Source organism: Thermobia domestica, chromosome 6 (assembly GCF_964235325.1).
Source record: "Thermobia domestica chromosome 6, izTheDome1.hap1.1, whole genome shotgun sequence".
In the NCBI taxonomy this organism is placed as follows: Eukaryota; Metazoa; Arthropoda; class Insecta; order Zygentoma; family Lepismatidae; genus Thermobia; species Thermobia domestica.
This window is the reverse complement of record NC_137459.1, coordinates 119,911,805-119,927,966: the sequence shown is the minus strand read 5'-3', so window position 1 is coordinate 119,927,966 and position 16,162 is coordinate 119,911,805.

The following is a 16,162-nucleotide window of genomic DNA, read 5'->3' as shown; positions in this document are numbered from 1 at the left end:
CAACAGTCATTAAGTGTTATTTATTTTTATATATCTTCCTCCCCCATTTTCCTCCCGAATTTCTCCCGTGAAAGTAAAATTATAAAAATCATCTCAGGTCCGAACCTCACCTATGTTAAAACTTTGATCGAGTTAAACTTGAGTTTAACGTCCCTTTCGGCAGCAAGGTTATATGAGACGGGAAAAATTTAATCGAGATTGATTCTTTGTTTCACGAGTTATCAAGTTTTAATTATTCTTTTTAATTCCTCCCTCTCCTCAACACTAAGCTATATATCGTCAAAGTAAATAGATAAATACCATCTTAGGCCCGAAATTCATCTATGCTGAAAATTTAATCGAGATCGGTCGGGTGGATCAAGAGTGATGAAGTCACAAAGACAGTCACTTTCTTTTTCATTTTTTTTACATATATCACCCTCTCTTCGAGCCCTACGTTGCACCGTCAAACTGAAATGATAAAAGTCGTCCCAGATCCAATCCTTATCTATGTTGAAAGTTTGATAGAGATCGGTTGGGTGAGTCAAGAGAGTAGGAGCCACAAAAGTAGTAACTTTCAATTTTATAATAGAGGTTATATTAATAATAATAATAATAATAATAATAATTATTATTATTATTATTATTATTATTATTATTATTATTATTTTCGTACTTTTGGACTTTCACGGCGAAATTACTGCAAAATGTTTCATTTATTTATTTTTATGGATTGTATGTCTTTCCTTTATTAGTGGGCATTAATTTCTCTCTCGGCCAAGAATAAATTAATTTCGTTGTGCACTTCGGTGCAAATAACGTTACAGGAAGAAGCCGTTTCGTTCCAAAGATCAGGGCTAAACTAAGTAATATTTGGTTTGTAATTTCAGATGGCCTGATAGTGCAGGGGTAACGTAATGGCATTATGAATAATACAGCTTTCTAACATCTTTCTAACATAGGATCAAATCCTGTTCATCCCAGGGTTATTTTTTTACAAAGTGATTGTGAAAAATCCACTTATCATACTGGACAAGCAATACGTATGAATGTGGACGCAAAGACCTGTATCAAAATAGAGACGATTTACGAATGTTGGGTGGGAAAAGTTAAGGGAATTACCAGGATATTCCAAAGGTATCATTGAACTGCAGTATACACTTTTCGTGTTATCGTTCTCAGAAAGAAACGCTACATCGTTTGTTAAACAAAGTTTGGTTACAATAATCGGTGGTGTAGTGGTAGCGTGCTAGAGTTCCAAATGGAAAATCTTAGTTCGATTCCCCATTAGGTAGTATGATTTTTTTCATAAAATCATGGCTGGAAACAGGGATGTATCTTCTGATGGAGAACTTACAAGCCACCACTGGCGACAATTCGAGTAAACAGTGTGTGTGTTCTACTTCATACACTGTAATAATAAGTATGTTTCATATTTATATTCGTCCCCCCTCTCTCTCTTTCTTGACATTCCTATCTTGTCTTTGCTCTTTCACTTTTCCCCCTCTCTCTTTCTCACACACACACACACTTCATGTTCCAAAGTTAAGACGGAGCAAGAGCTCGATATACCTGGTCTGTAGAATCTAATTAACTGGGAACTGCGGCGTCGTGTTTTTCGTGCTCTGGGAATAGCATCTCCAATCCTGGTCATCTCTAACAAAAATACTGTTTAAACGCAAGGAAATAAAGACAATCTCTATTTTATCCTCTGGGTTACCGAGTCTAAGTCGAAGTACCGCGTCACTACGGATTTGCATCCTCGACCTAGTGCTGGTCTGCATCATCCGACAGACACGATGATCCGTTTGAGCTCTTAATGTGTTCATTCTATCTGTGGAAATTACGTTATATCTGGAAGAGTTGAAATCATTGCTGGATATTCGGAACAGATAACTCTTTGGAAAAGACTAGAAAAAGGTAACCTCTTTGGTTATTTGAAAACAGAATTTTATTGATATTAGTTCGACAGAAAATTTGTTTCCATCCTATATTTCAATGTTTTTTATTCACGTTGAAATTTGAAACATGCTATATCTATGAGGAACATAAAATTTTGCTTTCAAACATTTGTAACTTTTCATTACGATACAGTTTGGACTTTTAATATAGGGTATTTCTGATAGAAATTTAGCAGTAAAATAGCACTCGCCAATTTTTTCTTTCTTTCTTTCTTTTTCTTTTCGTTTCGTTTTTTTTTGTTCCTTTTGCATTGCAGTCTCTAATGGAGGATATGACTAATGCTATCAACTGGGTATATTAGAATGTGTTTTGTATCAGTACGTCCAATGAACACTACCGAATTTGCAATCTAACCATGCAAAAACAAAATATGTGTGTTAAACTTTTGACATTATCCTAAATGTGTCTCGGAGTTATACAGTTCTACCAAAAATTGTGTATGATATCCATTATGAAAGTGATGTAATGAATGTTTAAAGCATCCTCTATATATTCGAATAGGTCTGAAAAAATATGTGAAAACAAGCGTTATTTCTATATTATTGTTGGATTTCCGGAAACGGAACTTTATAATGTTAGGTTCATTTCTTACTACGTTTGAATTCCACAGTTTTATCTGTTCTCCGTTTTCTTTTTTATTCTTCTTCTTCTCTCTCTCTCTCTATCTCTCTCTCTGCTTCATTTCTGAGTCTCTGTGTAATGGACATCTATTTTTTTCAACTTTTCATTGTGTGTGTTTCAGTTTCTCCCTACATCAACTTATGAATGTTGTTTCGTCTCGGTTTTATTATTTCATTTTATCGAAATTTATACATGTGTAGTTTGAAATCAGAATTGCGCTCTTGTTGTCAGCTAATTTTAGTATGGTAGAGAAAAAAGGAGAGAGAGGGGTATCTTTACCTGACACGATTATGGAACAAGAGGTAGTATATTGGGTGGCCTAACTGCACGGCGTTAGCTCTCGCATTTTTTTTTTTTTTTTTTTTTTTTTTTTTGATGCGGAGTGTGCCACAGAAACCAACCTCCAATTTTTTGTGATATCGTAACTGTTCTTATTCAATAGGGTGTGTAGTAAAATAATCCTGGAAAAATTAATGCACTTCAGTAAATGCAAGTAAAACGAAGAATTCTAGGAAGTAATTTGTCAAACAAACATAATATGAATATTTATCTGTCATCTCTGAACCCAGTAACTCCCGAGCTAAATCTCATTAATATTATAGTTAGCTTGTTTCCTGAATTTAATTAAACTTCTATGTAATACACAACAATTATCGAATGTTTATTTCCGTTTCTCTTTTGAATAATTAGGAACATCGTGTGAGAGATAGCAGTAAAACCAGATTGGCTGTACCACTTGAAATATAGCATTTCCATATATAGTACATACATGAAGGCAGTCTCTTTATACTTTTTCCCTCCAAAAGTTGCGTTTTGTGAGAGTGCAGCAGCTAGTGCTAGGGTAGGACAAAACATATTTGCCAGCCAAGGTATTCACCTGGGAGCCTTCCGTCCCAATAAACACTCGCTCATAATGTCCATACTCTGTGAAGCTGAGCATCAATTTGGGGTGAACTTCCAGTTTAGCTTAAAACCATCACTGCATGGGGGGAATCTGGGATACTGAAGGTCAGTTATGCGCTTGCTCGTGCTATTCTGCTGGTTTCTAATGTGAATGATTCTACTATTCCCTCCCTCTCACTATATATGTCCTACTCGTACATATAGATATATGTGTATGCGTGGGTAGAATTGTATGTAGATCTGCTATATCGAATCGGTTATCCCCTCGTTTTCCAGGACTGTCTACTCAGTTCCCCTCACGTCGATCTAGTTGTCACATTTAGGCCTCTACAGCCAATTTCTCTCTCTCAATTTTCGTAAATTTGTTGCTATTCCTGAACATAATGTGTTATTTAATACTAGAACATTACATATCGATTATTACTTAACCACGTAAGTAAAGATTACTTCTTCAATATCTTCTAGAAAAAAAAAACATATTTAAAACTATGCTTATTTCAGTCTACGACTCTGGTCTGGCAGATGATTTGTTGTTTAACCTTTTCATTAAAGGGGATATCTTCTAAGCGGAAACCATAGTAAATGTTTATTTCCGTACGCATGATGGTATCCCTTTTATTATGGATCATACATTTCGTATATTGCATTTAAGAAAATAACATTACACAAACGTAGTAGTTCCAAAAAATATTTTGCCAATAAATTCTGACTTTTTGAAACTACAACACTATTAAGTGTGAAAGCCATATTTACTCAGTTCCTTCATACACATTATACCTCGTCTCAACTTTCATCCCTAGAGCTTCTCCGTGGCTAAGCGGTTAGCTTACGTGCCTTTGGCGTGGGAGAACCGGGTTCGATTCCTGGCGTGAGCTCATGTGGTTCGGATTCCATGTTAATCAGTAGGTCCACGTCTCATATAGCCTCGCTGCTGAAAACGGACGTTAAACTCAAAATCAACTCAACTCAACTCAACTTTCATCCCTCCAGCTCCCTAAATGTCGTACAACCTTTAGAATCACATAACCTTGCTTTGAAGGTCCCATCTGGATAAATTAGGCCTAGCCTTTAGAAAAGCACTTAACGAAGAAATAAAACGACAAATGAGATATGAACACAACAACTTACTTTTATTTGTCATATGTTTTGCAAAAGAATTCAAGGAAATTCAGAGCGAAAAAGTGCGACAGATCAGGACTTGAATTCAGACTCAGTAATTATATTTTACTCCGTCAGCCCTTACACTTCTTGGTTAGTGACGGATCTATCAGAGGATATGGTATAAGAAACTCTGGTCTTACCTGCAGTTTTCATCTATAGCTAGTGGTTCTGTGCATTGTAGAAGCATTTTTTTTTTTTTTGTTAAGTATGAAAATTGCACTGTATTACAGCTGACCAGTTTCAACCCCAAATAATAACATAAATTCTTAAGTCTTAAAGGGAACCACGTCATGCTTCATGAAATGGTGAACATGTTTACAAAAGTTTCACTGTGTTAGGGGCGAAATTATCACTTATCAACCAGTTTGCACACAAAGCAATTGCCCTAATTGGAAATCCTAAAATAGAGAACATTTCATATTTCACAAAAATAGAGCAATTTTTAAGGAATGTGGTTACTAAACAAACAACAACAAAAAAATAAATAAAAAAACGAAAATAAAATTATAAAGTGAATTTGTCCTGTTGTTCTCGGCTTATTTCATCCGCAAATAATGACAGTAATACTTAATCATCAAAAGGAAGAATAAGTGATATGTTTCTTGAAAATAACTTTTTAAAAAATCATAAAACGTGTTGTGTAGTAGATTACTTATTCAATTCATGATCAATTTAAATCACAAACAAATGAGGTAATTGAGAAACCTTAGTAAAAATAAACACCGTATTGCATCAAAATAGAATAATTTTACAAAAGTTATCATAGAGAAATATTTTGTTATCATAGGAAAATATTTTGCAGGTACATGGTCTACTATGCTATTTGTAAAATTGTTGTAAGCACAAATGACTTCAATGCGTCAAAACCAACAGAATTTTATGACATAGTACTTATGATTTTAGCGGAATAGTAAACACTTCTCAGCAGTCTCTTCAGTTCGTAACTGTTGTAGTAGATCGTACTCGTGTAGTAGATCGAGAGGTATATTCACATACTATGTAGCACTGAGCCAATGAAGCAAATAAGCGAACAAAAAACGTATGGTCAAACATCATGGTGCCTTGTCGACATTTAAGGGCACAATTCAAACAGACGGATGTGTTCGAACTGGTTCGCATGGGAAAGAGGCTTCATGCACACGATAGAGATGCGCGTGTAGAAGCAATGGAGATAAGAAAAACGTATGCCTCGACGATCTAGTAGTGGACTGCGCAGTGTGGCCAAACTACGAGTAACTAGCATCTTGCAACATGGCCATAAAGAGTTGTACAGCGTCATCAATGTTAGTTTCTTCTCTAAAGCTTGAAAACAGAAAACAACTCGTCTACGTTGCTGGTTCGACTGCATCTGCTACTGTATATGCTGGTATGGGGTCACGTAACCTTGGGACGACTTCCGAAACGAATCCACAAACAACTCAATCTGAAATGGACGCCTAAACACACTCGATGGTTTGCTGAGTATCAAGCTGTTGTTTTCGGACAAGTCCTACTTCAACTTTTCCTACATTAGTGGACGTATAAATGTTAAACGCTATAGCATTGAGAACAATTTGCCATTGTGCATCTTCAGAGCTTTATAGCGCTTCAGTGGTATGTGTTAAAGTGTGAGACGGGTGAAGTGCAAAGTGAACACTCTTATTAATTTGCACACGAATAAGTAAATATTCTGATTTGCATACGAATATTTAGATTTCATTTTAATGTGTTTAGCAATATGCTTATATAGTACCTATATATCATGCTATTAGTATTCATACTTGCGTGGTACGCTCTATTACAAAGGACTGAAGCTGTCAAGAATTATATGTTTACATTACTCTATTATAATATATATAATTTTATGCGGCTGTTGAAAAAATATATATGTTTTCATTTAATATACTACAGAAGGATATATTACTAGATCAAGACTAAATGATCATTGATATATCTTATTTTAATATAAAACATAAAGAGGCAGAGAAATACATACAATATTACTTTAGAAAAGTGTGTTTGAGCTTCAACGATACAGATTTTTTTTTTTTTTTTTTTTTAAGTTCTAAGCACAGAACTACAGATGTTTCGCAACCAACTCGATTATGCAACCCCCGCTAAAATGAACGAAAAAGGATAAAGATTTTGGATTAGAAAATGCATATACATATGAAAAAGAGAAGAGTGTAGGGTGGTATGCCATAGACTAGAAGTCACGAATGAGGCATTGTTTTGAGTTGAGTTTGCAAAGCTTGCAGCTGAACGTCAACACTCCACAAAGTGCTATGTATTCACACATTTTACTACTACTACTACTACTACTACTACTACTACTACTACTAATAATAATAATAATAATAATAATAATAATAATAATAATAATAATAATAATAATAAAATAAATTAAATAAATAAAATAAATAAATAAAAGCACGTTTTCTCTCGTAGTGTGGGATTCCAACCAAGGCTACAACAAGCTAATATTTTTTTGACTGGATAAACGCTGCAGTTTTAAATTGTAACTGTTTAAGTAACACCATAGCGAAAACATATAAATTCAGTAGTATGAGACAAAATCATTATGGAATTAATCCGAATAGGTGTAAATTTGTACTTTATTCCGTCTTTCTACGAAGATGAGATTTAAAACTCTATTTTATCTAAAATAATATATATATATCTATAACTTTACATGACGATTCTTCTATGGAAAACAGAGGTTTCTGAACATCCAGTAGTTATTTTCACGTTACTAAGATAAAAAAAAGTTTAAAGTTCTGTTTCTCATGTGATAATTCTTGTATGTTAGGTTGTTTAGACTAGTAATTATTTTATTTTATATTTGGTGTAAGTGTTCTTATTAATTAACATGATATTCTTTATAAAACATTATACCATTCAATGGTTCTAACCTAGAGCAGATGACAAGTAGCCATTTGCTGTCAACCCTCAATGTTTCCCTAGATGATGGGAATAGAGGGAGTGTATCTGTTATACTTTCTCCATTTTGTAAATTATTTGTTTATCTTTATATTTTGTATATATGTGTTAGGTCTTTACACTGTATACGGTGTTTTATATGTATTTGTTCAGAAAGAGCATCCTCGTGCCTAAGCAGTTAGCGTACACGACTTTGGCGTGATAGACCCGGGTTCGATTCCCGGTGGGAACTCATTTGGTTTGGATTCCACGTTAATCAGTAGGTCCACGTCTCATACAGCCTCGCTGCTGAAAGGGACGCTAAACTAAAAATCAATATTTATTTGTTCAGAAAGACCACAGAAGGTGTTAGCACATCTTATGTTGCTCTAGTTATTAATTTAAATTCATTAACAGATAATAAAAATGAATTGTTCTGAGTAAGATCATTGTTCAGACCACCCACAGAAAAGATAGTTAGGGTAGGTCACATTTGAAAACAGCTACCTCAAAAGAGAGTTTTGGTATTTCTGCAGAAAAAAAAATGTCCTGCAGAGAAAAAAAAACAAGGCGATTCGATTTTAGGCCTCATTCATGTCTGGATTCTGGTGGTATTCTTGTGAGAATCGTAGTGGTTTGTAGTTTGTGCTACTAAGCATTGGGAGCTCTAGTGGTTGTGGAGAATACACATTTTTAAGTGCAGCTGCAGAGATGGACAGAATAGTTCTCTAAACTTTGCATAAAATCATACAGCATAAATTATATTTATTTCTGTGCTTCGGATGTAGAAGTAATATTCGTCAATGGTACTATGTACTTTAAATCACCGTAGTGGGTGAATTCATACGAAGTTGGTCCAGAGCAGGTTACTCGACCATCTCCAAAATTTATAGAAATTGGAGTATGATGAACCTTGTGTATGAGAAGGTCAATAACATAATTCACGTTGTCGTATGTATATACAAATGTTCCTGAATGGCGGCCATCTTTGGTGTCGTTGGAGTGTCATTTTTGCATTTGCAAGCGTTTTCGAAAACTACAGTTGCTCAAGACTTAAGAATCAGAATATTCACACTTTTAAAGGGGCTATATTTTGGAATGGCATAAAGTGGGATGCTCATAAGTTTTGTGCTTAATACTATTGTATGTAAAGAGTCTGCATAAATATCCACAGCTATAGTACTATTGGTACTGCAGATTTATGGAGGTCCGAAAACTGAAGTTTGTGATAGTTGTGCCATTTTTGGGGCGTAATATATCAAGAAGGCAAAGCGATAAAAAAAAGCTTAGACCACAAAGTAATTATGTATGTGAATAAACTATTGCAATAATAATAATAATAATAATAATAATAATAATAATAATAATAATAATAATGACGGATATTACATGGAGAAAAAAGTAAGGACATTGTAAAAACACGAAGAAAGCACGCGAGTCACGATTATAGTAGCCAAGAAAAAAATTAATGTTTTGGTATGTTTCATGCTAGATCTCAGACACTACACCCGGTGCAGCAAGTACGTCCGTGTTTGTTGTGTGTTCAGTTGTGCAAAAGCTTTCGAGCGGCGTTTGTTCCATCTTTCTAGCTCCATCATCACTGCCACGTCTATATGGTAAAGGGGTTAGCTCCTCCTTGCACCCACGACACCCATCGTCGAACTGGAACGCGATATTAAGGCACTTAATATATGAGCAAAGTATCATTGAAATTCAATCACAGTTACGGAAGTTAATATAATCACAAGAATGCGTTATATAGGATAGACTAGCCTTCGACTAACTGGAGGCTCCGCCCCCAGACCCCCTCGTTTGCTCGGCCTACGGCCTCGAACCTCTACAACCTACAATTCTACCAAATTTCAAGTTTCATTTCGTATTTCAACTATCTAAAGATAAGATTTTGTTTCACAAGAAAATATTCATTTTAAATAACATTGGAATTATTTCATCCCTCCTTTAGACCCCATAGAAACTAAAAATGTTCACTTTTGGCAATTTTCCTGTGGGTTAGTCCCGAAAATCTACAATCATGTGAAATTTCGTCATTCTAATACTGCCGGAAGTACCTAAACAATTTCGGTTGTTGTCCCATATAAATAACATTGGGAACATTTTTTCTGTTCCTAATAAAACCTCTCTAGGTTTGATATTTTTTTATTTTATTTTATTTTTATTGATTAAGTTAGATAACACTAACGGAACCGTACAAACAATTCGAATTTCAAGTTTATATTCCGATTCCAAGTACCTAAAATATGAAATTATAAGTCCAAAAATGGGCCCATTTAAATGACTTGGAGAATTTCTTCATTCAGCCTTTAGACTACCTAAAAATTAAAAATATTAAATTTTGGCAGCTTTTCTGTGTGCTAGTACTTGAAAGATACAATCATGCTAAATTTCAGCCTTCCACGTCAACCTTAAGTATCCCTTTATTTTATGTCAGTTCATGTAGATTTATATATAGTTAGGATAGATGTAACGCGACATTGGGAACATATTAACTTCCGTAACTGGGACTGGATTTCAATGATACTTTGCTGGTACATTAAGTGCCTTAATACCGCGGTCCAGTTCGACGATGGGTGTCGTGGGTGCAAGGGGAGCTAACCATATCTATTATGCAGATGATACGGTTATAATAACTAAAACCGAAGGAGGACTACACGAGATGATTGACAAAATAGTTGACACTGGAAAGTTGTATGGAGTAGAAAGTAACATCGAAAAGTCGAAAGTCATGAGAATATCTCCTGGAAACACGCCCTTACGGATCAGAGTAGAACAAAGAGAACTTGAAGAGGTCGATAATTCTAAGTATCTGGGAAGTATTTTGACGAGAGACGCTTACTGCACCAAAGAGATCAGATCAAGAATTGCCACAGCTAAAGAAGCATTCAACAAGAAAAATCACTCTTAACTAGCAGGCTCAATATTGGACTTATGAAGAAGTTGCTCAAGTGCTATATATGGAGCATTGGATTGTATGGTTCAGAGACTTGGACATTACGGAAGTTAGAGAAGAAATATTTAGAGAGCTTGGAAATGTGTTGTTGGAGGAAAATAAAATGTACAGATACAGCAACAAACGCAGATGTTTTAAAACGGATAGGAGAAAAGAGGACACTTCTAGCCACCATCCTTCGTAGAAAGGCCAATTGGATGGTACACATCTTGCGAAGAAATTGTCTTCTTTACACCGCCATAGAAGGAAATATGGAAGGGAAACGAGGGATAGGAAGAAGAACACAGCTGATCGATGATTTGAAAGATAGGAGAAAATATTGGGAGTTGAAAGAGAAAGCTGAAAGTCGACAAAACTGGAAGAAAGATTTCCAGGCCCAAATCTAAAATTGAAAAAAAAAATCCTCATTAATTCCAGGACCTGCCGAAAGGCAAAATACTTAATAATAATAATAATAATAATAATAATAATAATAATAATAATAATAATAATAATAATAATAATAATAATAATAATAATACGACCATCGTCACGCACTTGGTTTCTTCGCGTTTTTACAATGTCCTCCACTTTTCTCTTCATGTAAGATCAGTCATCATTTTTTTGCAATAGTTTATTCACATACAGAATTACTTTGTGGCCTAAGCAGCAATAACAGTTATTTAGCGCTTTACCCTCCTGAGATATTATGCCCCAAAAATTTCATTAGAATCACAAACTTCAAATTTCAGACCTCCATAAATCTACGGTACCAGTAGTATCATAGGTGTGGATATTTCTACAGAATCACTACATGCAATATTATTCAGCACAAAACTTATGAACCCCTCACTTTATGCCATACCAAAATACAACCCCTTTAAATGAGTAATTTTCTGTAGTTTTTCTAAGGATTTCATGTATTGGCTTGCAACCATGCATATTTATTTAGAATCAAAAGTGTATATTCTTCGTGTACCTCCTTAGTCCTCCTGTAAATATTCGTTTTTGTTTGGTGCTCGTCTGATTCTTACGTCCTGGGCAACTGCAGTGTTCGTAAACGCTTGCAAATGCAAAAATTGGCCCTACACCGACAACAAAGATGACCAACGTTCAGGAACACTTCTAAACAGGGTGGATTGATTTAAACCAGTCTGGTTTAAATCACGATTTAAATCAAGATTTAAATCACTTGATTTTTTTAAAAATAAAAATCGTTGATTTAAATCAAATTCCAAAATAAAATAATTTAAAGTGAAAATAAGTAAAATCCCGTTTCTGCTCTGTTATTTCGGTTACGGAAGTTAATAATCATAATACAATGAGACTCAAATGTACAGTATGTACAGCATAATATGAAAACAAGTGTCATGCTCAGGATGATTAGGGAAGATCCCGTTTTGAACGGGTAACTGAGCAATCCTGCTTTCTTCTCTTCGTAACAATGGGTTTTGATTTCTAAATCGTTAACTATTGCAACGGGGAAATCACCATCGACATTTGAGACGAAAATTCTTTTGTGTGCGCGTCTGCTTGTTTTTTCCCAGATAATAGGAGTAGTAGTGGTCCGCGTATGCCCGAATGACTCATCCTCACTCTCTTTCATGACCGGGGTGAAAGGTCAATGACCTGGCCCGGGGTCAATGACCTAGGGGTACCTAGGACCACCCCCTCTAAATTTTGGCAGGGGTACCATGGCCCACCCCCTAAATTTTGGCAGGGGTACATAGGACCACCCCCCTTAAATTTTGGAAATTGCCAAATCTAAAAATTTGGTATGGTAGCCTAGGACCATAGTATGTACCTCTATTAGTATTGGGTGTCTATGTCGTTCCCTTTTATGGGTAAAAAATTGCCAAAAAGTCAAATTTTGGGGGTTTTTGACCTAATTTATCCCCTTTGATGAGGTATTATTACCATATATAGTTATATGGGCGTATACAGGGGTTCATTCCCTTTCATAAGACATGGGTATATTGGTGCACCCCTTGAAAAATTTGGGAGGGGTACCTTGGCCCACCCCTTAAATTTTGGAAATTGCCCAATTTCAACATTTGGTATTATAGTACAGGACCCTAATATCTATTATGATAAATTTCGGTGGTCCACCTCGTTCCCTTTTAGGGGTACAAAATTGCCAAAAAATATAAACGTAAGCAATACGTTATACCACGTGTTTGGTTTTTGGTCGATTTTATCCCCTTTGATGAGGTGTTATTACCCTATATGGTTATATGGGCGTATACAGGGGTCCATTACCTTTCATAAGACATGGGTATATTGGTGCACCCCTTGAAAAATTTGGGAGGGGTACCTTGACCCACCACTTAAATTTTGGAAATTGACCAATTTAAACATTGGGTATTATAGTACAGGACCCTAATATGTATCGTGATAAATTTGGGTGGTCCACCTCATTCCCTTCTAGGGGTACAAAATTGCCAAAAATTCAAATTTCGGGGGGTTTTGACCTAATTTATCCCCTTGGATGAGGTGTTATTACCCTATATAGTTATATGGGCGTATAGAGGGGTCCATTACCTTTCATAAGACATGGGTATATTTGTGCACCCCTTGAAAAATTTGGGAGGGGTACCATGGCCCCCCCTTAAATTTTGGAATTTGACCAATTTAAACATTTGGTATTATAGTACAGGACCCTAATATGTATCGTGATAAATTTGGGCGGTCCACCTCGTTTCCTTCTAGGGGTACAAAATTGCCAAAATATAAACGTAATCAATACGTTATACCACGTGTTTGGTTTTTGATCGATTTTATCCCCTTTGATGAGGTGTTATTATCCTATATAGTTATATGGTCATGTATAGGGGTCCATTACCTTTCGTAAGATATGGGTATATTTGTGCACTCCTTTAAAAATTTGGGAGGGGTACTTTGGCCCACCCCTTAAATTTTGGAAATTGCTCATTTTATATATTTGGTATTATAGTACTGGACCCTAACATGTATTATGATAAATTTGGATGGTCCACCTCGTTTCCTTCTAGGGGTACAAATTGTCAAAATATAAACGTAAGCAATACGTTGTACCACGTGTTTGGTCTTTTGGCCCAATTTAACCTCTTGGATGAGGTTCTATTACCTTATATGGTTATATGGTTATGTATAGGGGTCTATTCCCTATCATAAGACATAGGTACATTTGTGCACTCCTTTAAAAATTTGGGAGGGGTACTTTGGCCCACCCCTTAAATTTTAGAAATTGCTCATTTTATATATTTGGTATTATAGTACTGGACCCTAACATGTATTATGATAAATTTGGATGGTCCACCTCGTTCCCTTTTAGGGGTACAAATTGTCAAAATATAAACGTAAGCAATACGTTGTACCACGTGTTTGGTCTTTTGGCCCAATTTAACCTCTTGGATGAGGTTCTATTACCTTATATGGTTATATGGTTATGTATAGGGGTCTATTCCCTATCATAAGACATAGGTACATTTGTGCACTCCTTTAAAAATTTGGGAGGGGTACTTTGGCCCACCCCTTAAATTTTAGAAATTGCTCATTTTATATATTTGGTATTATAGTACTGGACCCTAACATGTATTATGATAAATTTGGGTGGTCCACCTCGTTCCCTTTTAGGGGTACAAATTGCCAAAATATAAACGTAAGCAATACGTTGTACCACGTGTTTGGTTTGACCTAAGTTATCCCCTTGGATGAGGTTCTATTACCTTATATGGTTATATGGTTATGTATAGGGGTCTATTCCCTATCATAAGACATAGGTACATTTGTGCACTCCTTTAAAAATTTGGGAGGGGTACTTTGGCCCACCCCTTTCAAAATTCGGTAAACGTTTTCTAGGACCCATTGGTGTTCCTCTTATGGCCAAATATTCAAAATTTAAATGTTATTGACCGGTTTTATTATTGAATAAGTACAGGATTTATTACTTTTTTTTCATAAGACACAGGTGTATTTGTGTACCAATCTTAAATTTTGGGAGGGGTACATTTCTTATTGTCGTATCAATAATTGGTAATTGTTCTTTGGGTAAATCATTGTCAAATATGAGTATGATCACGTGATCAGTTATTAACCTATGATGGGATTAGGAGTCCAGGACATTGGTACATTAAAACTTTGTAGTATAATTTAAGAATTGTCAAATGAAATTACGTCATTGGTTTTGATTATTCACGCCAAATATAAACGTAAGCAAGACGTTGTACCACGTGATTGTCCTTGATGAGGTAGTGTACAGGGATTCATTTCCTTTGTTGTGGTACTTCTTAAGTTTGAGTACACACACTTCTAGAAAACAGTTGGTTCTACTCAGGTAAACAATTGACGGACATTATTGACCTTATTGAACATATAATAATATGATTAACTCTAAGACTTAGGTATATCAGGAGAAGTATTCTTTAAATTTGGGAATGGTGATAAGCAGAATTTTAACATAAGGCGCGAAATTAGAAACAATACATTGAACTTTAGTCACAGCTCATAGTCTAAGATCATTGGTGGTGATTGATTTGAAATCTGATAGCTATCCTTATTGAATCTTATGACTCATAGACGAAAGGCAATACATGCTACAACACTGGCAAAGTTATTGTTAATGCAATTTGATTGGTTGATCACTATCTTTCCTGCAATCTGATTGGTTGATCACTATCTTTCATGCAATCTGATTGGCTGATGATTTTCAAATCTTTGCTGTATTCAGTTTTAAGTTTTGTTTAACATTTAAAAATCTTGGTTTCGTTCAACATTTTGCACTCACTGATAAATATGATCAAAACCGTTTATTTGTTAATCGAATAGTTAAAAACCGGATAAAGTTTGACGGTTAACCGTGAAACGTAAATTTTTTTTTAGTTTGAAATTTTTTTGCTTGAAATTTTTTTGTTTGAAATTTTTTTCGTTTCCAAATTTTTTTTGTTTCAAAATTTTGTTTGAGATTTTTTCGTTTGAAATTTTTTGTTTGAAAATTTTTTCGTTTGAAATTTTTTGTTTGAAAATTTTTTGTTTGAAATTTTTGTTTGAATTTTTTGGTTTGAAATTTTTTGTTTGAATTTTTTTTTCGTTTCAAAATTTTGTTTCAAAGATTTTTGTTTGAAATTTTTGTTTCAAAGTTTGAGTTGACATTTTTAAAAGTTTGTGCACTTATTAGTAACGAACCGGAACTGTTTAGAACAAAAACCTTTGACAACATTGTGGTGCAATAGTACACGTCAGAACCTGGGGTTGTACTTGAAATGAAAAAACACAATTCATTGAAATGGATCATTTTATTACACTCCACATACATCCATACCAGATAGTGGTTCTGGATATTGTCGATACAATGTATTTTGAACTTCTTGCACTAGTTTGTCTTTAGCATATAATTTTAATTCCAATTGAAGTCTTTTAAGGTCTAATGCAATATCAATTGGTGGAAACTCAATGTCCATTTGATCACAAATAAACTGTTTATCAATACAGGTATGCACCCAAGAACGATGTTGACAACCATCACAATATCTAGATACATGTTGTACAATATGCATAACACATTTTTCAAAATAGTACTTTTTCAGGAATATACTTGTTTTGTTACACATTTCCACTGCATGTTTCACACACTGAAATACGCTGATAAATTTGTTCCATTCAGTTTCCGTTAGATACACCATATTGCGAGGGACATGGAATGTACTCTTCTTA